The sequence below is a fragment of the Nomascus leucogenys genome, chromosome 24 (genome assembly GCF_006542625.1).
Source record: "Nomascus leucogenys isolate Asia chromosome 24, Asia_NLE_v1, whole genome shotgun sequence".
Classification (NCBI taxonomy): domain Eukaryota; kingdom Metazoa; phylum Chordata; class Mammalia; order Primates; family Hylobatidae; genus Nomascus; species Nomascus leucogenys.
In genome coordinates, this window is record NC_044404.1 from 10,711,560 (window position 1) to 10,735,867 (window position 24,308).

Genomic DNA, 24,308 nt, shown 5'->3' on the forward strand with positions numbered 1-24,308 from the left:
TCTGCACATTGCAGAAGCTGAGAGGCATTCCTAGCTTCCACCCACTAGATGCCAGTAGCAGCCCCCCTTCAGTTGTGACAATCGAATATGTCTTCTGACATTGCCATGTGTCCCGCAGGGGACAAAATCGCCAGGGCGAGAGCACTGCTTTAAAGAAGTAGCTGACATGTACTCTGGCTTACTCTGTGCCTTGCACCATTTGCAACTCTCAGGTAAGTGAATCAGTCTTCGCCACACACGTCCCTACAGGGCTTTACAAATGAGCATGCCACGGTGCACAGAGATGACGTAACTCACCTGTCATCGCCCAGCTAGTCCATATTGGAGCAGGATGGAACCCAGATTGTCCAAGGTCTCAACCATTCTGCCCTGCTGCTCTCCAGTATACAAGTACCTGGGTAAACAGTCACTCTGAGTCAGCGAGGGGGACAGGGGACAGAGGCCTGCCACGCAGCTCCTGCTAGAGTCCCACACAAGGTAGCACCCTCAGGTCCTCTAGCGACATCAAAAAAGGGAGTACCAGAGGGAATTTCCACACACTCCATTCTCAGTAATTAAACTGCAACAACCTCCCAGACTCTCAGGCCTCAGGAGCAACCGCCTTAATTAATAAATTCCACGTTGCAGCCTCCTCCATCCAGAGCCATGCTCGGTATTCCCGAACCGCACTCCACCAGCAGAGTTAGGACAAAACAGGCCTCCTCGGGAGGCATGGCATTTGCAGGCCACAGCCCCATTCTTAGGGGATAAGCCTGGGATGGTGAATGTGTCTTGAGGTCACCAACCCCAATTCAAACCTGATGCAAAGCTCCTTCCTGCTCCTTGAAGCCAGGTGATGCTACCGAAGAACCATAATTACTGTTGTCACCACAGCATTTTCTGAGCCCAAGCACAGAGTGGCAGAGTCAGTCAGGCCTCACAAGCCTGCAAGGTAGGAATTATTCCTATTTTATGTACGACAAAACTGAGGCTCAGAGAAGGTAAGTAACCTGCCTGAGGCCATGGAGTAATAAGTGGTAAGCCTGGATCCAAGGCCATGCTTTCCCTCTCTCCTAACAGCCCCTTTTGGCTCAGGAGTTGACAGACGCATTATCCATTTTAACTGAAATTAAAAGAAAAATCTGGGCCAGGCACAGTGGCTCACGCCTGTAACCCCAGTACTTTGGAAGGTGGAGGTGGGCAGATCAGGAGGTCAAGAGATCACCAACATAGTAAAACCCTGTCTCTACTAAAATTACAAAAATTAGCTGGGCATGGTGGCACATGCCTATAGTCCCAGCTACTCAGGAGGCTGAGGCAAGACAACTGCCTGAACCCAGGAGGCAGAGGTTGCAGTGAGCTGAGATCTCGCCACTGCACTCCAACCTGGCGATAGCGCAAGACTCCATCTCAAGAAAAAAAAAAAAGAAAGAAAAAGGAAAATCCACCTTACAGGAAAAAGAAAAACAGAGTCCAACCCACTGCCAATCAGAGATCAATTCGAAAATAAGATAAGGCTTACAATTATTATATACCAATACAAATTAATTAATTATTTTTGAGATGGAGTCTCAAAAGGCTGGAGTGCAGAGGTGCGATCTCAGCTCACTGCAACCTCCGCCTCCCGGGTTCAAGCAATTATCCTGCCTCAGCCTCCTAATAGCTGGGATTATAGGCACCCGCCACCACACCCAGCTAATTTTTGTATTCTTAGGAAAGACAGAGTTTCACCATATTGGCTAGGCTGGTCTTGAAATCCTGACCTCAAGTGATCCACCTGCCTCAGCCTCCCAAAGTGCTGGGATTACAGGCATGAGTCACCACGCCCGGCTAATTAATTTTTAAAAAGAAAATATGGCCTGGGAGCAGTGGCTCATGCCTGTAATCCCAACACTTTGGGAGGCTGAGGTGGGAGTATCACTTGAGGCCAGGAGTTTGAGATCAGCCTGGGCAACACAGTGAAACCCCATCTCTACAAAAAATAAAAAAAAAAAGTTTAAAAGCTGGGCATGGTGGCCGGGCATGGTGGCTCATGCCTGTAATCCCAGCACTTTGGGAGGCTGAGGCGCGCAGATCACCTGAGGTCAGGAGTTCAAGACCAGCCTGGCCAACATGGTGAAACCCCGCCTCTACTAAAAAATACCAAAAATTAGCTGGGTGTGAAGCTGAGGCAGGAGAATTGCTTGAGCCCAGGAGGCAGAGATTGCAGTGAGCCAAGATTGCACCACTGCACTCCAGCCTGGGTGACAGAGGAAGACTCGGTCTCAAAAAAAAAAAAAAAAAAAAATTGAGAAATGGTAATGTAAGGCGATGCGGAGAGGCCCTGCATCTGTCTACACACAGTGCCATCTGCATTGCATCTCAGACCACCCAATGTTAGCCATAGCTAGCCCTCCTCCAGTGGGGGCAGCCATGAAGCCCAAATGCAGGAGGACCCTTTCCTCTCTGGCTACAGGTCTGCTGCCGTGGGAGTGATTCTGGAATTCTCAACAGCTTGCCCTCTGCACACTCCGAGCTCACAGTAGCCCACCTGTCTCCTTCACAGCAGCGCCACGCACACTGTTCCAGGTCCAGAGCCCTCTGATGAAGGCCCTTTCGGAAGGTTCTGGGAGCATTTAAATCAAATCCACCTAACCTGATTCAATACATCCCCGCAATGGCCAGCATGCAATGCTGCATCCAGCTGAGCCGCCTACCTACCGCAGGAAAGGTACTGACACGGCAACCAGGCTGGGAGGGAGGTGCCTGGAACCACTGGGCATCCTCCTATGAAGGGGCTCCTGTTCAGAGCAAGCTCTGCAGGCCACCAGCAGGCATGCCACACACACCAAAGTGCTCCAGCACAGGCACAAACCTGCCTGGAGACAGCTTCCCCAGGACCTGCATGCTGGACAGGAAGCAAAAAGAAAGGGTTCCTTCTGTCCCTCCCACGCACTGAGGCAGGCGGTCAGATCCAAGCTTACCCTCATATTCCCTCTACAGCTGTGGCTCTCAATGGGGGCGATTCTGCCCCACAGCAGAAATGTGGCAATATCTGGAGACATTTTTGATTGTCACGACTAGTGGGGTCCTGCTGGGTAGAGGCCAGGATCAGTGCCCACCACCAATAATTATCCAGCCCCACGTCTGGAGAGCTAAGTGAGAAGCCCTACTAGGGGGCCGTCTCGGAGCTGCTGATTGCACCAGGCTCCCTCCACATCTCTGGGCCTCTGCATCTGCTATGCTTTCCACCTAGAACTTCCTTCCCTCCCTGATTCCTGAGACCAAGCCTCACGGATGTTCTCTGCCCTACAACACCTTCTCTGGGCTGCCTCGAGGCCTGTGTCTGCACATCCGCCTGCATTTCCTCTTCCTGCATCACCGCCCCAACACTGTACCTGGATATCTGAGAAATGTTCACCACCAGACTGGAAGCTCTTTGAGGACAGACCGGGGGTGGTTTTAAGACCTTTATAGGCCCCAGGGAACCTTATTCTCAGAGACATACTAAAACAAACCCACATCTCTTATTAAATGTAATCCTCACATAACTCACAAGAGTAGAGGGAGTGATATATTTTTTTCCCACATGGCCAATATTTTTGTGGACCCTAGAAAAACTTGTAAGGCTCTGTGCTGAAGAATTTGGACAGGTAAGACACCACTGCTAGCCACAACTGGGGCTCCTCGAGTGGTGAAGTGAATGGGCACCATGAAGGAAGTGCCCCCCAGCCTTTGTATGTCTTCACTTCAGATAATCCTAACACACCAAGGAGTTGGAGGAACCTGCACGTTCCTATAACTGGATTGGCATGAGGCATCTGTTTACATCTTCTGGTTTAAAATATTTATCCTTGTGATCCTGGCCCAGATCTCACTGTCTCTCCAGTCCTGAATTGAGTGAAACCCACCTTTTTACAGAGAGGCAAGAGTACCTGGCAGGCCTGCCCTGAAAGCCTCTTGCAATTCAGCTGAAAACAACGTAAACAGGAAGGCATGTGGAGCCTGAGGAAGTTTCCTTGGCTGCCCCAGAACACTCAGAATCCTGGGCTATGTCCTCAGGCTCTACCGTTCTAACCAAGGGGACATGCTGGTGGAGGTTTTCTCTCTGCACAGTGGGGGGACAAGGACAGAAGGAAAGAAAGGCATCTTTCGGCTTAATTTTAAAAGAGATTCTTTTCTCTTCCCAGAGAACAGCTGGAGCCCTGGAACCGGGCCAAATCAGAGCCTGAGACCTGAAGTCAGGAACCAGCACGCCTACAAAATCCAGCCACGGATCTTCCTTTAATTCAGTCTGACTCATGACCTTCAGCCTCTGGCAGGTTCCAGAGGGGTTACTAATGCAGAATACAGAGGCTTCGTCTATTTATAAGCCGATGGAAGGGCTGGAATCCTAGCTCTTGAGTGGGTACAAGCGCCCCCTCACTCCTGGGTATGAGGTCTCCCAGGCCTGACCGGCCTTCCCCATGGGCTGTGCACCTGGCAGGAAGCTTCCTGAGCAAAGGCATCAAAAGATCCTCTGTGTAAACTGGAGGTAAAGGAACGCTTTTTCTCTCCTGGGACACCAGAGAGGTCCCCAGCAAGGTAAGTCCCCAAAAGGCAAATTAATTTGCATTTCTGTCAGGAAGGGAACACTTCCAGACCTAGTAATTCCAGGGATGGAGCCTGGCCCAGAGGTTCTGGAGAGCGTGGGTCACCTCCAGAGAGCGCAATCAGACGGGAAATTCTGACCTATGGAAGCTCCATCAATCCCGCTGTCAAAAGCTATGCCAGCTCTTTGCAGGGTCACAGCTTAAAATTTTAATTACATTAGGAAATTTAAAAGTACTTCAAGGAGAAAGGGGGAAAACTGACACGGTGCTATTTTTGGCGGGAGTGGGGGGCACTCACGTTTCTCCACAAGGTACATAAGGTCCCTTCACTCTGAACCACACTGACATGTTCACGCCACCCCATTCCCACAAGGACAAGCCTCATCCTCAGAGGCAGGCCTAGGCATGGCCCGGCCCTCCCATTGCCTGAGGGTCACCCAGACCTTCTCAACAGTCACCTCCCTCTCCAGCTCTTCTCCCCTTGCCCCATTCCCTCCATAGCTTTCCCTCATTAAAGCCTCTATAATTGGTTCAAACAAACAAGCTTCCTGAACTGAGTTTGCTGCATCCCCTCAGAATCCCAGGGCTGGGAAAGCCTCCAGCTTCCTGTGGTGAGGATTAGGTCATTAAATCAATCGGATCGCCTGCAGGACTGTGCCCCCGGAAACAGCCCCCTCCTCACCACCCGGCTCTGGGGATGGTCATCCTCAGAACCTGGCTGAGAGACCCCAGGTGCAGCCTCCTGGGGAAACTCTTCCCAATCAAACTCTTAGGAAAATAAGTTTTGTTGGGCACAGTGGCAAACGCCTGTAATCCCAGCACTTTGGGAGACTGGGGTAGGAGAACTGCTTGAGGCCTGGACTTCAAAACCAGCCTGGGCAATATAGCAAGACCCTGTCTCTTTGAATTTTTTTTTTTTTTTGGAGATGGGGTCTCGCTCTTTCCCTCTGTCACCCAGGCTGGAGTGCAGTGGCACAATCTCGGCTCACTGCAACCTCTGCCTTCCAGGCTCAAGCGATTCTCTTGCCTCAGCCTCCCGAGTAGTTGGGACTACAGGCGCATGCCACCATGTCCAGCTAATTTTATTTTGTATTTTTAGTAGAGACAGGGTTTTGCCATGTTGGCCAGGCTGGTCTCAAAATCCTGACCTCAGGTGATCTGCCTGCCTCAGCCTCCCAAAGTGCTGGCATTATAGACATGAGCCACCACACCTGGCTTCTACAAAAAATCTTTAAAAGATTAGCTGGGTGCAGGCTGGGCGCGGTGGCTCACGCCTCTAATCCCAGCACTTTGGGAGGCTGAGGCGGGTGGATCACGAGGTCAGGAGATCAAGACCCTCCTGGCTAACAGGGTGAAACCCCGTCTCTACTAAAAATACAAAAAATTAGCCAGTCGTGGTGGTGGGCGCCTGTGGTCCCAGCTACTCGGCAGGCTGAGGCAGGAGAATGGCGTGAACTCGGGAGGCAGAGTTTGCAGTGAGCTGAGATTGCGCCACTGCATTCCAGCCTGGGGGACACACTGAGACTCCGTTTAAAAAAAAAAAAAAAAAAAGATTAGCTGGGTGTGCAGTGGCGTGCACCTGTAGGCCCAGTTACTTGGGAGGCTGAGGTGGGAGGATCCCAAGAGCCCAGGAGTCTGAGGTTGCAGTGAGCTATGATCACACCACTGCACCCCAGCCTGGGCAACAGAGCGAGACTGTCTCAAAAAAAAAAAAAAAAGAAAAGAAGTTTTAAGGCCACTGCCTCTTTCCAACAGGCTGTCAGCATAAAGGTATGTGTTAATTTGCATAAAGATATAGGTGTATCTGTTTACTTTGCAAATACACCCATCTGTGCTACAGAGGCCAGGGTTCCTGGCTGCATGCATCACGTGAGCCACACTGCCTGCTTGTTTGGGTGATTGCTTCTGCTCTACTAAGCAGGAGGCGACCTTCCTGATCCTTCCCCCTCCAGCTACCTCAGAACAAAACATAATCCAAGGAAGGAGGAAACCTCCCCCTAAGAGGCTGTTGAGGACTCAGTTTCCTTCCTCTCCAAATGTTTAACAAGCCAATAATCAAAATCAACAATGCTTTAAACAAAGACCCCTTCAGAATCTCCCATGCGTTTATCCCATTAACTGACTGGGGGAAATGGTATTGGGACAAAAACTCCTGATGGGTCACAAGGCCTTGTCCAGTCTGAAGGCAAGGACAGTGGCAGCTGGAGCTGAAGGGAAGGAAGATCAGAAAAGACGCACTTGCCCCAGAAGAGGGGAAAATACAGCACCTGATACAATAGGAATCCACCCCCAAACCCTGGAGGGTTTGTTCAAGGTTAAAGCCACCACAGACAAGCTCAGGAGAGTAGCCACAGGGGCAGCCAGTGTAAAGTGTCCAAGAAACTGTCCCTAATCACAATGGGTGCAGGCATGAACACCCAGATCTGGGCACACCCTGGCAAACTAGCTCAGGAGACGAACCACCACCACCCATTTGTAATGACATCCCCTTTCCCAAAGCCACGAAACTGTTAGTCACCAAACCACAGAAAGGAAGCAGAAGCTTCTGGCAAAACTGGTCTGTTAAGAGCTCCCCTGGCAAAAAGACTCCAGTTTTTCCAGGCCAACTACTCACCCAAGACTGTTACATTTTACAAAATGAAACCCAGGAGTCTTTACAAGCCCATATCCAAAGAATGTAAGCAGGACCTGCCCTCCTGCAAAAACTTTCCGTTGAGAGGAAAAAGCTTATCTCAAGGGTCACTGGAAGAGGGTTAATTACACAACACATTAGTTTGATGATTAAGATGATTTCTGAAGATTAAGACTTTGTTTAAGTCCCAGAGAACAAAACTTCCTTGCAAATTTCCTTGGCGTACATAATGCAATGTTAAAAAACAAAAACAAAACCAAAAAAGGCATCAACGCACAGGACAAAGCATGCTAGGTTTTATCTGCTTCTAGAAAAGTCACTGAAGTCTGCCAGAAAGATACTAATCATAAAAACTTCCAAGTCCAAAAAAAGAATAACTCACCCAAAAAAGAAGTTCCTAAGAGAGAGGGAAACTGACTATTGTACATGCTGTAAAAGGACAAAGAAACCAGAAATCCAGGACAATAACCCAGGAGGGCCAGGGCAACCAAAGGACCTGCAATCAAAATCAATTCCAGATGGAACAAAGTTGGTTTTTTTTTTTTCCTCCTCACCTTTTTCTTTTGAAAAATTCCAAAGCCACGGAAGAGCTAAAAGAATAGTACAAGAACATCCACATACCTTGCCCCTGGAGTCCCACTGTTCACATTTTGCTATATATGTTTTATGGCTCTATGCTGTGGGTATATGTCAAGGTACACGCACACTGCTGCTTTTCCTGAACCATCTGAAAGTCAACTGCAGAGATCATGATACTTGGCTAATGCCTCAGCACAGATCTCCTAAGGCCATTCTCCTACATAACCACAATATCATTAACACCCCAAGGAATTCTTGTTTGTTTGGTTTTGTTTTTTTGAAACAGTGTCTCGCTCTGTCACACAGGGTGGAGTGCAGTGGTGTGATCACAGCTCACTGCAGCCTCAACATCCAGGGCTCAAGTGATCCTCCCCCCTCAGCCTCCTGAGTAGCTGGGATTACAGGTGTGTACAACCACACTCGGCTCTTTTTTTCTTTTTTTTTTTTTCTTTTCTTTTGTTAGACAGGGTCTCACCCTGTCACCCAGGCTGGAGTGTAGTGGTGCAATCTCAGCTCACTGCAACCTCCACCTCCCAGGCTTAAGCGATCCTCCCACCTCAGCCTCCCAAGTAGCTAGGCCTACAGGCGTGCACCACTATGCCCAGCTAATTTTTATAGTTTTTGTAGAAATGGGGTTTCACCATGTTGCCCAGGCTAGTTTTGTTTTTTGTTTGAGACAGAGTCTCGCTCTGTTACCCAAGCTGGAGTGCAGTGGCGTGATCTCAGCTCACTGCAATCTCCGCCTCCCGGGTTCAAGAGATTCTCCTGCCTCAGCCTCCTGACTAGCTAGGATCACAAGTGTGACCGCCATGCCTGGCTATTTTTTTTTTTTTTTTTTTTTTTGAGACAGAGTCTCGCTCTGTCCCTCAGGCTGGAGTGCAGTGGTGTGATCTTGGCTCACTGCAAGCTCTGCCTCCCAGGTTAAGGCCATTCTCCTGCCTCAGCCACCCAAGGAGCTGGGACTACAGACGCCCACCACCATGCCCTGCTAATTTTTTGTATTTTTAGTAGAGACGGGGTTTCACCGTGTTAGTCAAGATGGTCTCGATCTCCGGACCTCATGATACGCCCGCCTCGGCCTCCCAAAGTGCTGGGATTAAAGGCATGAGCCACTGCACCCGGCCTGTTTTGTTTTTGAGACTGAGTCTTACTCTGTCACCCAGGCTGGAGTGTAATGGCACAGTTGCAGCTCACGGGAACCTCCGCCTCCTGGGTTCCAGCGATTCTCCCACCTCAGCCTCCCAAGTAGCTGGGATTATAGGCACCCCCCATCATGCCCAGCTAATTTTTGTATTGCAGTTGAGATGGGGTTTTGCCATGTTGGGCAGGTTGGTCTTGAACTCCTGACCTCAGGTGATTCGCCTGCCTCAGCCTCCCAAAGTGCTAGGATTACAGGCGTGAGCCACCACGCCTAGCCTAGTTTTGTTTTGTTTTGTTTTGAGACAGAGTCTCGCTCTGTCGCCAGGCTAGAGTGCAGTGGCACGATCTCGGCTCACTGCAACCTTCGCCTCTCGGGTTCAAGCGATTCCACTGCCTCAGTCTCTCGAGCAGCTGGGACTATAGGTGCACGCCACCATGCCCAGCTAATTTTTTGTATTTTTAGTAGAGACAGGAGTTCACCATGTTGGCCAGGCTGGTCTCGAACTCCTGACCTCGTGATCCACCCGCCTTGGCCTCCCAAAGTGCTAGGATTACAGGCATAAGCCACCGCACCTGGCCTTGTTTTGTTTTTTAAGAAATGGCTCTTGCTATGTTGCCCAGGCTGGTCTTGAACTCCTGGCCTCAAGCAATCCTCCTGCCTCTGCCTCCAAAAGTGCTGGGATTACAGGTGTGAGCCACCACGCCCGGCCTTCTCAAGGAATTTAATATTGACATAGTAGTATCTTTGATATTCACCCCATATCCAAATTTCCCCAATTCCCCCTCCCCCTCAATTTGGCCTTCACTTGTGTTTAATCCAGGACTGGATCAATGATCTCAGTTGCACTTGGTTCCCATGCTCTTCAACCTACTTAATCTAGAATGGTTTAGCAGCTTTTCTTCGTTTATCAGGATATTAACATTTTTTAGAGTCCAGGACCCTTGTCTTTAGGATGTTCCACAATCTGGACTTGGCCAATTGTTCCTTAAACACTTTCACAAGAAATTATGTAGCTGATGTATCAGTGTTCCATTAGAAGTGCATAATGCCAGTTTGCCCCAATTCTGGTGATGCTGGCTTTGATACCTTGGATATGGATCAAAGTTTTAATGTATAAAACATGGAGTGAATGTATTAGAGGAAAACACAGGCAAGGAACACAGTGCGAGAAGAAAATATGAAATGAAACGTAGAAGTCAGCCAGGTGCAGTGGCTCATGCCTGAAATCCCAGCACTTTGAGACACCAAGGCGGGCAGATCACCTGAGGTCAGGAGTTCAAGAGTGGCCTGGCTAACATGGTGAAACCCCGTCTCTACTAAAAATATAAAAATTAGGCCGGCCATGGTGGCTCACGCCTGTAATCCCAGGATTTTGGGAGGCCAAGGAGGGCAGATCCAAGGTCAGGAGTTCAAAACCAGCCTGACTAACATAGTGAAACCCCGTCTCTACTAAAAAATACAAAAATTGGCCGAGTGCGGTGGCTCACGCCTTTAATCCCAGCACTTTGAGAGATCAAGGTGGGCGGATCACGAGGTCAGGAGTTCGAGACCAGCCTGGCCAAAATGGTGAAACACCGTTTCTACTAAAAATACAGAAATTAGCCAGGCATGGTGGCACATGCCTGTAGTCCCAGCTACTCAGGAGGCTGAGGCAGAAGAATCAATGGAACCCGGGAGGCCGAGGTTGCAGTGAGCCGAGATCATGCCACTGCACTCCAGCCTGGGCGACAGAGCGAGATTCTGTCTCAAACAAACCAAAAAAAAAAAAATGAAAATTAGCCGGGCATGGTGGCGCGCGCCTGTAATCCCAGCTACTCAGGAGGCTGAGGCAAGAGAATCGCTTGAACCCGGGAGGCGGAGGTTGCAATGAGCCAAGATCACACCACTGCATTGCACTCCGGCCTGGGAGACAAAGCGAGACTCTGTCTCACAAACAAACAAACAAACAAACAAAAAACGTGGCCAGGCACGGTGGCTCAGGTCTGTAATCCCAGCACTTTGGGAGGCCGAGACGGGCGGATCACGAGGTCAGGAGATCGAGACCATCCTGGCTAACATGGTGAAACCTCGTCTCTACTAAAAATACAAAAAATTAGCCAGATGTGGTGGCGGGCGCCTGTAGTCCCAGCTACTCAGGAGGCTGAGGCAGGAGAATGGCATGAGCCCAGGAGGCAGAGCTTGCAGTGAGCCGAGATCGCTCCACTGCACTCCAGCCTGGGCCAAAGAGCGAGATTCCGTCTCCAAAAACAAAAACAAAAACAAAACAAAACAAAAAAGATGAGAATTAGCCAGGCATGGTGGCACACGCCTGTAATCCCAGCTACTCAGGAGGCTGAGGCAGGAGAATTGCTTGAACCCAGGAGGCAGAGGTTGCAGTGAGGTGAGATCCTGCTATTGCACTCCAGCCTGGGCGACAGAGCAAGACTCCATTTCAAAAAAAAAAAAAATAGCCAAGCATGGTGGCAGGCGCCTGTAATCTCAGCGACTCAGGCAGCTGAGGCAGGAGAATAACTTGAAGCTGGAAGGTGGAGGTTGCAGTGAGCTGAGATCGTGCCACTGTATTCCAGCCTGTGTGAAGAGTGAGACTCCGTCTCAAAACATAAAAGAAATAAAAAAGTTTGGCCGGGCGCGGTGGCTCACGCCTGTAATCCCAGCACTTTGGGAGGCTGAGGTGGGCGGATCACAAGGTCAGGAATTCAAGACCAGCCTGGCCAATATGGTGAAACCCCGTCTCTACTAAAAAATACAAAAATTAGCTGGGCGTGGTGGCACACGCCTGTAGTCCCAGCTACTCAGGAGGCTGAGGCAGGAGAATCGCTTGAACCCAGAAGGCAGAGGATGCAGTAAGCTGAGATCGCACCACTGCACTCCTGTCTGGGTAACAGAGTGAGACTCTGTCTCAGCAAAAAAAAAAAAAAAGAAATAAAAAAATTTTTAAAAACCTAGAAGTCATAAAATATTTTAAAATCTGATTACATAAAAATCAAAAACTCTGCATGAAAAAATATATAATTAAAAGAACAGTGGGCCGGGCACAGTGGCTCACGCCTTAATCCTAGCACTTTGGGAGGCCAACGTGGGCACATCACGAGGTCAGGAGATTGAGACCATCCTGGCCAACGTGGTGAAACCCCGTCTCTACTAAAAATACAAAAATTATTTCGGTGTGGTGGCACGTGCCTGTAATCCCAGCTACTCAGGAGGCTGAGGCAGAAGAATCTGTGGAACCTGGGAGTTGGAGGTTGCAGTGAGCCAAGATTGTGACACTGTACTACAGCTTGGCAACACAGCGAGACTGTGTCTCAAAAAGGAAAAAAAAAAAAAAAAAAAAGAACAGTGACAAATTGGCGAAAATATGTATAACACATATCACAGCCATAGGACAGATTTCCTTAATATATAAAAAAAAGTGTAAGTCAATAAGAAAAAGACTGTAAACCTAAAAAAGAAATGGGCAAACAATACACAGTTGTCCCTTAGTATCTCTGGGGGATTGGCTCCAGGACCCCTACACAGAAACCAAAATCCACAGATGCTCTAGTCCCTTATATAAAGTGACACAGTATTTGCATGTAACCTATGCACATCCTGACATATACTTTAAATCATCTCTAGATTATTCATAGTACCTGATAAAATGTAAATACTATGTAAATAGTTATACTATATTGGTTTTTTATTTGTATTATTTGTTATTGTATTGTTATATTTTGTTTTTTCCCTGAATATTTTTTTTGAATTTAATTTCATTGTATTTTTTGTTATTTAAAAAAAATTTTTTACTTCCATAGGTTTTTGGGGAACAGATGGTGTTTGGTTTCACGAGTAAGTTCGTTAGTAATGATTCGTGAGAATTTTTCCTGAATATTTTTGTGGTTGGTTTAATCCACAGATGTGGAACCTAAGGATATGGAAGGCTGACTAAGAGATGGTTCATAAGCGGCCTTAAAAATATAAAATGAGGCCGGGCACGGTGGCTCACGCCTGTGATCCCAGCACTTTGGGAGGCCAAGGCAGGCAGAACACCTAAGATCAGGAGTTCAAGACCAGCCTGGCCAACATGGTGAAACCCCATCTCTACCAAAAATACAAAAATTAGCCGGGCGTGGTGGTGTGCACCTGTAATCCCAGCTACCCAGGAGGCTGAGGCAGGAGAATCGCTGGAACCTGGGAGGCACAGGCTGCAGTGAGCCGAGATGGCACCAATGCACTCCAGCCTGGGCGACAGAACAAGACTCCATCTCAAAAAAAAAAAAAAAAAAAAAAAAAAAAAAAAAAAAAAAAAAAAGGCCAGGCACAGTGGCTCATGCCTGTAATCCCAGCACTTTGGGAGGCCAAGGTGGGTAGGTCACAAGGTCAGGAGATCAAGGCCATCTTGGCCAACATGGTGAAACCCCGTCTCTACTAAAATACAAAAAATTAGCTGGGCATGGTGATGCATGGCTGTAATCCCAGCTACTTGGGGGGCCGAGACAAGGGAATTACTTGAACCCGGGAGGCGGACGTTGCAGTGAGCTGAGATCATGCCACTGCACTCCAGCCTGGCGACAGAGCAAGACTCCGTCTCAAAAAAAAAAAAAAAAAAAAAAAAGAAAGAAAAAGAAATGGCCGTGCATGGTGGCTCACGCCTGTAATCCCAGAACTTTGGGAGGCCGAGGTGGGTGGATCACCTGAGGTCAGGGGTTCGAGACCAGCCTAGCCAACATGGCAAAGCCCCACCTTTACTAAACCTACAAAAATTAGCTGAGTCTGGTGGCACATGCCTGTAATCCCAGGTACTCGGGAGGCTGAGGCAGGAGAATCCCTTGAACCCAGGTGGCAGAGGTTGAAGTGAGCCAAGATTGCACCACTACACTCTCCAGCCTGGACGACAAGACTCTGTCTCAAGAAAAAAAAAAAAAAAACAATCAATAGAATGCCATTAAAATGAGTGAGGTGGAGGCCAGGTGCGGTGGCTCACGCTTGTAATCCCAGCACTTTGGAAGGCCGAGGCGGGCAGATCACAAGACTGTGACTATCCTGGCTAACAAGGTGAAACCCCATCTCTACTAAAAATACAAAAAATTAGCGCAGCATGGTGGCATGTGCCTGTGGTCCCAACTACCTGGGAGGCTGAGATGGGAGGACCACTTGAGCCTGGGAGGTTGAGGCTGCAGTGAGCTGTGATCGTGTCACCACACTCCAGCCTGGGCGAATGATATTTTTAAATGAAGTGGAATGGGGTCAGATGAGAATGAAAGAACACCCTTCATCTGAGTGGTCTTGCCAGTGCAGTGTGGTGCCTGACGCTAAGCACTTCAATCTCCACTGTCACCACTCATGGACCTAACAGGCCACTCCTCTTTAGAGGAGATTAGGAAGTGAGAGTGGGAAGCCAGCACCCAAAGCAAACACAAGGCAAACGGGCACATGTGACCCCTTGTGCCAGCTGCAGCAGACCTCAGGAGGGAGGAAGGAGCCAGGTCTCTGCGCTGCTCCGGCTGCCTGAGCTCCCTTACATCCCACCACAAGCTCTGGAAGACTGCTCTGTGCAGGAAAGCAGAACTGGGGGCCAGCTTGCTTGCCTGTAAGCCCCAATATGTCTTTCAAAAAATCACCAGCACCTCATCTTCCTCCAACTCCAGCGATCAGCCAGAGGAAGGCTATGTGCCCCTGGAGGCTGTGGGCAGTGCCAACAGTATTAACACACATGGAGGGAGAAGGACCTTCTGCCTCAGTCCAGAAGCCAAGTGTGAGCACACGTTCAGGAACAGGCTCACAGGGCCTAGCCAGAGCTGACCTTGGCAGGTACTTTTGCTCCCTTCTTGGTAAGTAAAATGGGACTATTCAGGGGCTCAGACCCACCACTTCACCAGCTTAAGTGCTACCAGTACTAACAGCTTCACTTATTTAAATCATACCCCAGGCCCCTCCCCAACACACAAAAAAGAAATGTAAAATCACAGAGAATCATTAAAATGTCATCTACCTGGAAAGAATAAAAGAAACCTAGAAGTTCAGAAACAGGTCTTATTTCATATTCCTGCAGCAGAAGGATATTTAGGACATTTGGCAAGGGTGCAAGTCAGGGTCAGGATGGGTCTCTGGGAAGCTAGGGCTGCCTGAGGCAGGTGGCTGTGAGGCTTGTCTGGGCAGGGAGGTCAAGGCCAAGTATCTCCTTGGAAACTGGTCCAAGGTTTGCCTGGTGATTGATCAGGAAGAACAGGGGTGGGGCCCATATTATGTGAGCTGCTTGATCCACAAAGGATCCTGATCTTTGCAGGAAGCCTTGCTGGCGGAATCTAGGACTTCAGGGGTGGTAACTTCATCTGCCCTGGGGTGGTTATTCGGTTCAGGTCAAGGGCATTGACCACAGGATTCCAGCAGCAGAAAACATGTGGGTTAGACACTTGGGTGCTACTCAGGCCTGAAAAAACACCTTAATTGGAGCTGGCTCTCAAAGCCTCCTCCCCAGCTCTCCACGTGGGAGAGGATATGGAAATGGGTCACAATCTTCTAGCTGAAACAGCATCACTGCGGGCTCCAATCACACTTGAAGATGTCCAGGTGCACTGAGTGACCTGGCCTCCTCGCTATGCAGGCCTTGCCTTCCTAATCAGATGCTGGATGCTGCTGCCCCGCCCCTCAGCTTGAAGGGGTAGCTGATTAGCACCAGCAGTGCTACATACAGTGACATGATAAGGGCTGGTGAAAATAACATCGCACAAGGATATGCCTCGCTGTCCTGGCACCCTCCTCTCACTCCAAATGTGAGTGGCTGCCTCTGCCAGCCCTTTGCCCTCTCTACCCAGCCCTGGCTGGAGGGAGAGAGGAACACTGTGTGCTTTCACATGAACTGCTTGCTAGACCTCCCTGACCTTGGTCTTTGAAGAGAACTGAAGGCCTGGTGCTTGGGGAAGAAAGAACCCTACCCCCACTCTAATCTGTATATATTGACCCAAAATGGGGGCTAGAGGACATAGGTGTCCATGTGCATCAGTTCCCCCAGGAACCCCATGAGCACTGTGGAGAGCCCGCCTACCACCATATGCCTGCTTTCCAAAGTTGGCAGGGAGAGACGTATCGGGCAGGAAGAGAACTCTGCAGAGACAAGGTCTGGCGCCTGTTACATAAGAAGTGCACCGTGTTAGTGGCAGAACTTCAAAATTCACAGCCCCAAGCAAAAACTTTGAAAAGAAATCCTCAAGATGGGCATTTCTCCCTGACTGAAACTGAAGTAACAGTCAAAGCGTTAAGGCTTTAAGTGGGGAGTTCTTGCTAACCACGGCTCCCGAGGTGTGCACTGTTTCTCAAGATGTCCATACCAAGTACAGCTTTTGTTACGGGACACGGAAGGGCTCTAATTGTTTAACTCTTCCCTTGCTCTTCTGGAAAGCCAACCCAGCCCCCCATCTTAATGTCCACTTAGGGCAGGTAGCCACTGGGGCCAGTGTGCATCTGGAGATCACGTCCTGACTCTCCTCCTAAGGGTTCAAAGTACTCTCATCAAATCATTCTTTCTTCATTCACACGATGCCAATGATATAACAAGCCTCTTGGTCCCAGACTAAGAGCTTGGTATGGGGAAGAACTTGACTTTTTTTTTTTTTTTTTGAGACAGAGTCTCACTCTATCGCCCAGGCTGAAGTGCAGTGGTGCAATCTCAGCTCACTACAACCTCCGCCTCCCCCGTTCAAGCAATTCTCCTGCCTCAGCCTCCCGAGTAGCTGGGACTACAGGTGCGTGCCACCATGCCAGGCTAATTTTAGTAGAGACAGGGTTTCACCATGTTAGCCAGGATGGTCTCAATCTCCTGACCTCGTGATCCGCCTGCCTTGGCCTCCCAAAGTGCTGGGATTACAGGCGTGAGCCACCACACCCGGCCAGGGAATAACTATTTTTATCCTGCTTGCCACGATATTCCTAGTACCTATGATGGTGTCCAGATTGTAATAAAGCCTTAATAAATATTTATTGAATCAATGAGTCATTAGAAGGAAGGAGGGAAGGGAGGAAGGAGTAATGGAAGACAACCACCACTTCTTGGTGCCTTTGTGATTCTGGCTTATAAAAAACATCAGAACCAAGATTAGAAACCAAGCCCTATAACTCCCTCTTGGCCCTGCCATCAGAGGTCCTCAATCATGTTATGATGCACAGAACACACACCTGTTTACAGGAGCTTCTACACTACAACACAATCATGAAAAATGGAGCCACAGGTATGACCCTCAATCCTTAAGAAACTTCAAAAAGGAAAAACAATGTTTTTGTCCAGCTATTCCCCCACAGAAGGACACCCTTCCCTCTGGGGACTGTTGTCTTTCCCTTTTTAACAAGGCTTCATGGAGGACCAGAGCATAATAGGTCTTTAATAACTGAGTATAACAGTAGTTGGTGCTCAGTTCCCTTTCATAAAAGAAGTTCAAAAGCACTTTGGCTCAAACACCATCATGCCCCTGGGAACTACGAAGGTACAAGTATCATTATCCCCATTTACAGTCAAGGAAAGTAAAGCAAAGGGAGGTTAATTAGCTTGCCCAGGGTCAGACAAGACAGGGAAAGGGCCTAGGATTCAAACCCTTTGGAGCAGCCAGCAAGTTAACTCTGACTACCCTAAGAATGTCACCTACGTTGGGCTTAAGGGAGCCTTTTCTTTCTTCTCTATGGTTTCTGCTGAGAATCAGTATATGACATGGTGCTCAGAGCTCTGCCTGGCAGTCATACTGCCCGGTTTGAATCTGATTCTGTTCCCAACTAGCTCGACCTTAAACACTTTACTTAACGTTTCTAGGCCTCAGATTCTTAACATACAAAATGGTAAGGCCGGGCGCGGTGGCTCATGCCTGTAATCCCAGCACTTTGGGAGGCCGAGGCGGGCGGATCACAAGGTCAGGAGATTGAGACCATCCTGGCTAACACGGTGAAACCCCGTCTCTACTAAAAATACAAAAAATTAGCCGGGCGTAGTGGTGGGCGCCTGTAGTCCCAGCTACTCCGGAGGCTGAGGCAAGAGAATGGCGTGAACCCGGGAGGCGGAGCTTGCAGTGAGCCGAGATCGTGCCACTGCACTCCAGCCTGGGCGACAGAGCAAGAATCCATCTCAAAACAAACAAACAAACAAACAAAAAAAAACAAAACGGTAATAATGGTACGTATCTCAGAAACCGTGAGGATGAAATGAGACAGTGTATGTAAAATGCCACTATCATTCACTTTCTCATTTTCTAAATAAGCACATATCATTCTCATAATAAGAAAACCAGCTACATGAGAAAAAGCTTGCACCCACTCTGCGTTTAGTTTTTACAAAGCTACAGACGACATATGACTAGCAGGCATTTCAGATTCTGCCAATAAAATGGCCCAGGACTCTGAAAGGGACCTGCAACACAAGCGTCCTATTTGATTCCCACTAACTCGTGTTGGCCTCTCAAGGTTAGCAGAGCAAGTGGCATCGTGGACAACTGATGATGGGAGGACCAAAAAGGGATCTGAAAAGCTGGCCAATGGCACCCAGTCTAAAGAGTCCCACTCTGGACTCCTGGTGAGTGGAGCCCCTGGGTTTGAAATGCCATTTCTCTCAGTGCTCTGTTGAGTTACCCAACTCCGCTCAGTCCGACGAAAGACAGCCAATGCTTTCTAGATACCACTGTGTTCCTGATCAAGTAATCAAACAGGAGATGGTCACAGGTGCCAGTGTGGCCCAACCCTCTATAGAGGGGCCTGGTGATAGCAGGGACTGGCAGAGAAGTGGGGATGGGGTGGGGGTAGGAAAGCTGTCCAGTCAATCTTGGTATACTCTCAACAAAGAAACAGTGATATCTATGTATGTGTGTCTCTGATGCATTTACGAAGAATGGCTGCAAAACTCCAAGACTACTTAAGAGTCACTGCCAAGATAAGAAGCTTTAACTCACACAGAGAGGAGCAGAGAACACAGACATTCCACTGTGGACAACAAGCTGCTAAGCACTGGCAACATTCATTCATTCAACTCAAGAAATGTTTGCTGATGACTTAGGGACTCGGAAAAAAGGAAGCTCAATAAAATGCAGGACACACAGACACACATACCAAGACCGTCATCAACCTAGCTGATGCTTCCCTCATCTTCAGGGGACCAGGCTAGAGAAATAAGGGACCTGATGGGAAGAAACTCAATACTCTACCTGGCCTCCAAAAGCCTCCCAGGACAAAGAGAACCTATTCCAGCTGCTCTTCGTAATGTCCCGTTCTTTTAGTGTGGACTCAAATATTCTCCTACAGCTCCAGGAAAAGTTCCCAGGCAGTGACTTCTCACTGTTCAGAATTCAAGAGTAAAATCCAAACTTCTTACCACAGCCACAAATTTGGCCCCTGCTGATTCATCACTAACCACACTCCAGCCCCTCTGAGTTGATCATTCTTGCAGTCCTCTCTGTCCACAAAGCTGTCTCCCTTGATCACCATCCATGTCTCCCAAAAGCCACCTCCCCGGAGCTAAAGTTATGACCCTAACCCTCATCCCATCCACTTTCCACCTTCTGTTTTATTTTCCCCCGTATCTCTTTCACCACCCTACATTCTTTTTTTTTTTTGAGATGTAGTCTTGCTTAGTCGCCCAGGCTGGAGTGCAGTGGCGCGATCTCGGCTCACTGCAAGCTCCGCCTCCTGAGTTCACGCCATTCTCCTGCCTCAGCCTCCTGAGTAGCTGGGACTACAGGCGCCCGCCCCCATGCCCGGCTAATTTTTTTTTGTATTTTTAGTAGAGACAAGGTTTCACCATGTTAGCCAGGATGGTCTCGATCTCCTGACCTCGTGATCCACCCGCCTTGGCCTCCCAAAGTGCTGGGATTACAGGCGTGAACCACCGCGCCCGGCCTCACCACCCTACATTCTTTTGTTGACTCGTTTATTTGTTTACTATCTGTCTCTCCCACTAGAAGATAAACTTCTTAAGAGCATGCCTCTTAAAGATCTTGTTCTTGGCTACGTCTGTAGCATCCGCAACAGTGCCTAGCACATAGGCGCTCAATAAGTCATTCAATTCAACAAATATTTTCAGAGTACTACAACGTTTAGGTACCATATTATAAGAGTAGACAAAAAGAGACAAAAATCTCTGCTCTCAAAGAGCTTAAATGCTGGTGGGAGCTAAGAAGCAGATAAACAAAGGCTAAATAATACTTACTTCAATTTAGCATATACCAAGTGCTAGGTGGTCTTCTGAGTATCTACTAGGTATTACTTAATTTAATCCTCCCAACAACTCCATGAGGAAAGTATTACTATTGTACATATGGGGAAACTGAGACACACAGAGATTAAGTTACCTGCTGAAGATCATGCAGCTCCTGAAGGCAGAACCAATATCCAAACCTGATGGTCTTGGTACAAAGTCTATGGTCTAATTAAGAGCTACACTTCAGGCCGGGCGCGGTGGCTCATGCCTATAATCCCAGCGCTTTAGGAGGCCAAGGTGGGTGGATCACCTGAGGTCAGGAGTTCGAGACCAGCCTGACCAACATGGTGAAACCCCATTTCTACTAAAAATACAAAAATTAGCCAGACGTGGTGGCGCATGCCTGTAATCCCAGTTACTCGGGAGGCTGAGGCAGGAGAATCGTTTGGATCCAGGAGGCAGAGGGTTGCAGTGAGACAAGATTGTGCTATTGCATTCCAGCCTGGGCAACAAGAGCAAAACCCCATCTCAAAAAAAAAAAAAAAAAAAAAAAAAGAGCTACATATTTGCTGAGTGTCAAGTGACTACTTGGTCAGCACCTGCAGCAGCTGTTCCCCACTGGCAGGGATGGAGAGAACAGATCCATCAGATCCATCAAGGAAGGGCTGCCCTGTCATGTGAGCCCTGTGAACAAGAGACTGCTGGGTTTACACTATATTGCACCCTGGATGAGGAGTCTACAAGAAGCACAGTCTGATGAAAAGACAGGGGCAGGAGTCTTGGTGTGATGAGATACCCAGGCAAGTCAACCAATATTTGAAGAGTTTACGTTTTGTGCAGGGCACTGATTCAGACACTGTGGACGATGCAAAGACAAACCCAGTACAGATTCTGGCCTCAGAAAGCTTAGAGTCATGCGTGTACACATGGAGATGAAACAGTGAGTAGAAACTAGCAGGCATCATAAGAAAATGCATAAACTGCTATAAGACTTCAAAAGAGCCAGCTTCTAGGGGCCACAGATGCTTAACCATAAAAGAAGGGGCTGGCCTGTGTAACCCCCAAGGTCCTCTCATTCTGACATGTTCTGACAGCACAGATTTGGAGCAGCATGGAGATCAAGTTTTATTGTTTTTTGGGGTTTGTTTTGTTTTGTTGTTGAGATGGAGTCTTCCTCCGTCACCCAGGCTGGAGTGCAGTGGTGCGATCTTGGCTCACTGCAACCTCCACCTCTCTGGTTCAAGCGATTCTCCTGCCTCAGCCTCTCAAGTAGCTGGGATTACAGGCACTCGCCATCATGCCCAGCTAATTTTTATATTTTTAGTAGAGACGGGTTTTCACCATGTTGCCCAGGCTGGTCTCGAGCTCCTGACCTCAGGTGATCTGCCCGCCTTGGCCTCCTAAAATGCTGGCACATACAGGGGTAAGCCACTGCACCTGGCCTCATTCTGGTTAATAGCTCAAGTTTGTGGCCACTGAAACGTTCTCCCACCTACCATGAGAACAGGCCCAATTTCTTGGTGCAACATCTTCCAACAGAGGCAGTAATGTTCCCATTTAAATAATACAACCGGATGTGGGAATGAAACCCAGTGTATTCTGCCCTCCTCCACCTCTAACTGGTTTTTAAACCCACAAACCCTCTCCAATCAAGGAGGCAGGGACCTGTTCTATGAGCACGTTGTTATGGGACATCTAACTCTCAGTCTCCAAAGTTTTGCTTTGCAGCTCTCCCAGAGGGAACAGACTGATTCCACCTCTTCATTTCCACTGCCACTGCCCCACTCCCTCAAGCCACCATCATCTCTCGCCAGGCAGCTGCAACAGTCTGTCTCATAGCTGATATCCCTGCCTCCACCTTTGTTCCTTAGAATCCAGTCTCTACACAGCAGCCAGAACAATCTTTTGGAACAAATCAGACTTTATCCTTTCTCTGCTTAAAACCCTCCAATGACCTCTAACTGTTCTTGGAATAAAATCCAAACTCTTTATTACGACCTACAAAATCTCTGTTTTGATATACAGGCTCTTTTTCTCCACCGCCCCCCAAGACGGAGTTTTGCTCTGTTGCCCAGGCTGGAGTGCAGTGGCGCGATCTCGGCTCACTGCAACCTCCGCCTCCCAGGTTCAAGAAATTCTCCTGCCTCAGCCTCCCAAGTAGCTGGGACTACAGGCACGCGCCACCACGCTCGGCTAATTTTTGTATTTTTAGTAGAGACGGGGTTTCACCATGTTGGTCAGGATGGTCTCGAACTCCTGACCTCGTGATCCGCCCACCTCGGCCTCCCAAAGTGCTGGGATTACAAGCGTGAGCCACCGCACCCAGCCACAGATTCTCATATGTAATCTGGCCCCTCTCCACCTTCACAGCACTTACCACTACTGAAATTATTTTGTCCACTTGTTTGTTTACTCACTTATTGTCTGACTTCCCTCCTCTTTACAATGTCATCTCTAAGGAGGGCAGAAACCGTGTCTGTCTTCACCACTAAAGCCCCAGTACTTGGAATGGTGCCTGGCACATAGTAAATGCTCAGTACTGAATGAATGAATCTCCATCCCATAGAGGTGATTTGTATTTACAAGGGAGGACCACGAACTCCCCCAGCAAACCGTGAATGACACATTGGCATTTAACAGCCGGCACCTTTATTTATGATCCAAAGTCCTACTTTAAATCTGAGGAAGCTGCTGTATCTCTGGACACTTTAATGGCACAAGAGATCAGTTATCACTTGGGGACACACGCCAGGAACTGGAGCCCAGTGGTTGTAGCAGGGGGCTAAGAGCCAAGGCTCATGAGAACGGAACCTCAAGACAAACCCTGACTTGCCTCCAGGTCCCTTACCCACACACCCTGTGCCTCAATTTACCCAGCAGTTGGCCAGACATGTTTCTCTCAGTTCTGTGAGTGACAGGAGACAAAATAATTAACAGCTGGAGCATACTGAGATCCTCAGACAGGAGGTGCTGCAAGCCACACGACTCATTATTCATAAAACTCTTGATTCGCGGCCAACACAGCCCCCGCCGCCTTCCCAGGGGCTAACCTGACGACAGGCACTGCTCAGACAAGTTCAGCTCACAAGGCAGAGGGAGGGATGGAGGGCCTAGCAGAGGCTGGGTGTCCAGACCTGAGTGTCTCGGTTACCAGGTTCCAAAAAAAGGAAGGTGGTTGGGGTGGGGTGATGAAAAGGAGGTGAGAGGTGCAGTTTGGGGCTCCAGGTGGTTAATTTTGCAGGTTCGTGCATACAGGCCCGCCATCCAGGTGAGGTATGTGCCCCCACCAGGTACCTTCCAGGAAGGCTCACCGGGGAGGGGTGGAATCGAGAGACGACAGTTCAATCGAACTACAGAGGGAGGAAGGGCGGCCCAGCGTTTACTTTGGGAAATATGGAGAGTGAGAGTCTCGGAGTGGGCGCAGGTGAGGGAAGAGGCAGGGGCCCAGAGGTTGGGAGGGCGGACGGGCGATGACAGCCACCCGGACGCGGTGAAGTGAGCAACAAGGTGGGCGGCGCGGACACCTGTGGAGGAGTCCCCCGGTCGAAGGTGAGGGAGGCGGGAGGTGGTCTGCGGCGAGAGGCGGCCAGGCCCAGACCAGGGCGCCGCGCCGCCGGGGCGGGCAGGGGTCCGAGCGGGGTCGGGGGCGCTCTCCGCGGCCCCTCCCCGGCAGACAAAGGGCTGGCCGCTCCCCCCAGCCCCGGCGCGGCGCGGGCCCGGGCGGTGCAGGCGCGGCCCGGCCTCGGCGCTTACCTGGGCCGCCCGACCCGGCCGGGCCGGCGCGGGCAGCGGGTCCGGGGCGCAGCGCGCGACGGCCTGTTCCGGGGCGTGCTCAGCCCGAGCAGCAGCGGCGGCGGCAGTAGCAGCAGCGGGAGCGGCCGCCTCAGCCTCCGCCTCCCGCTCCGAGAGTCACCGCGGTGGGGAGGGAGGGAGGCGCCAGGCCGCCGGGGGTGGGACCGGCGGAGGGGGCGGCATCTGGCTCCGCGCGGGCTGCTGAGGCGCGGCTGCGGCAACGCCCCGGAGAGAGGAGGGCGCGTGGGGCCGGGCGCCGGGGCGGGGCCTGCAGGCGGGGCGGGGCCCGGGGCCGCGAATTGGTTAACTCAGCCTGTGGGCGGGGCTGCGCACCGCGGGGAGGGGCCTTGCGGCGCATGTGAACGCTCATTGGGCCCTTCTGGAAGGGGGCGAGACCAGCGGCATAGGGGCGGGGCCATGGGGTGGGCGGATGGACCAGGGCGCCGGTAGTGAGTGGCCGAGTCCGCGCTG

General features: G+C 49.8%; 1 protein-coding gene across 2 annotated transcripts in view; it reads right to left on the bottom strand.

Annotated features, from left to right (window-relative positions):
* The window catches only part of CTNNBIP1 (catenin beta interacting protein 1), a 62,506-nt gene extending 38,431 nt beyond the window's left edge, over positions 1-24,075 (bottom strand). The window contains exon 1 of one of the 2 annotated variants that reach the window (XM_030805603.1): positions 23,799-24,075. The gene's annotated coding sequence lies outside the window, so the exon portion shown is untranslated. Of the gene's footprint in view, positions 1-297; positions 370-23,798 lie in introns of those variants that run through there. The other variant, XM_030805602.1, reaches the window with a different exon arrangement.
* Positions 24,076-24,308: the final 233 nt, after the last annotated feature.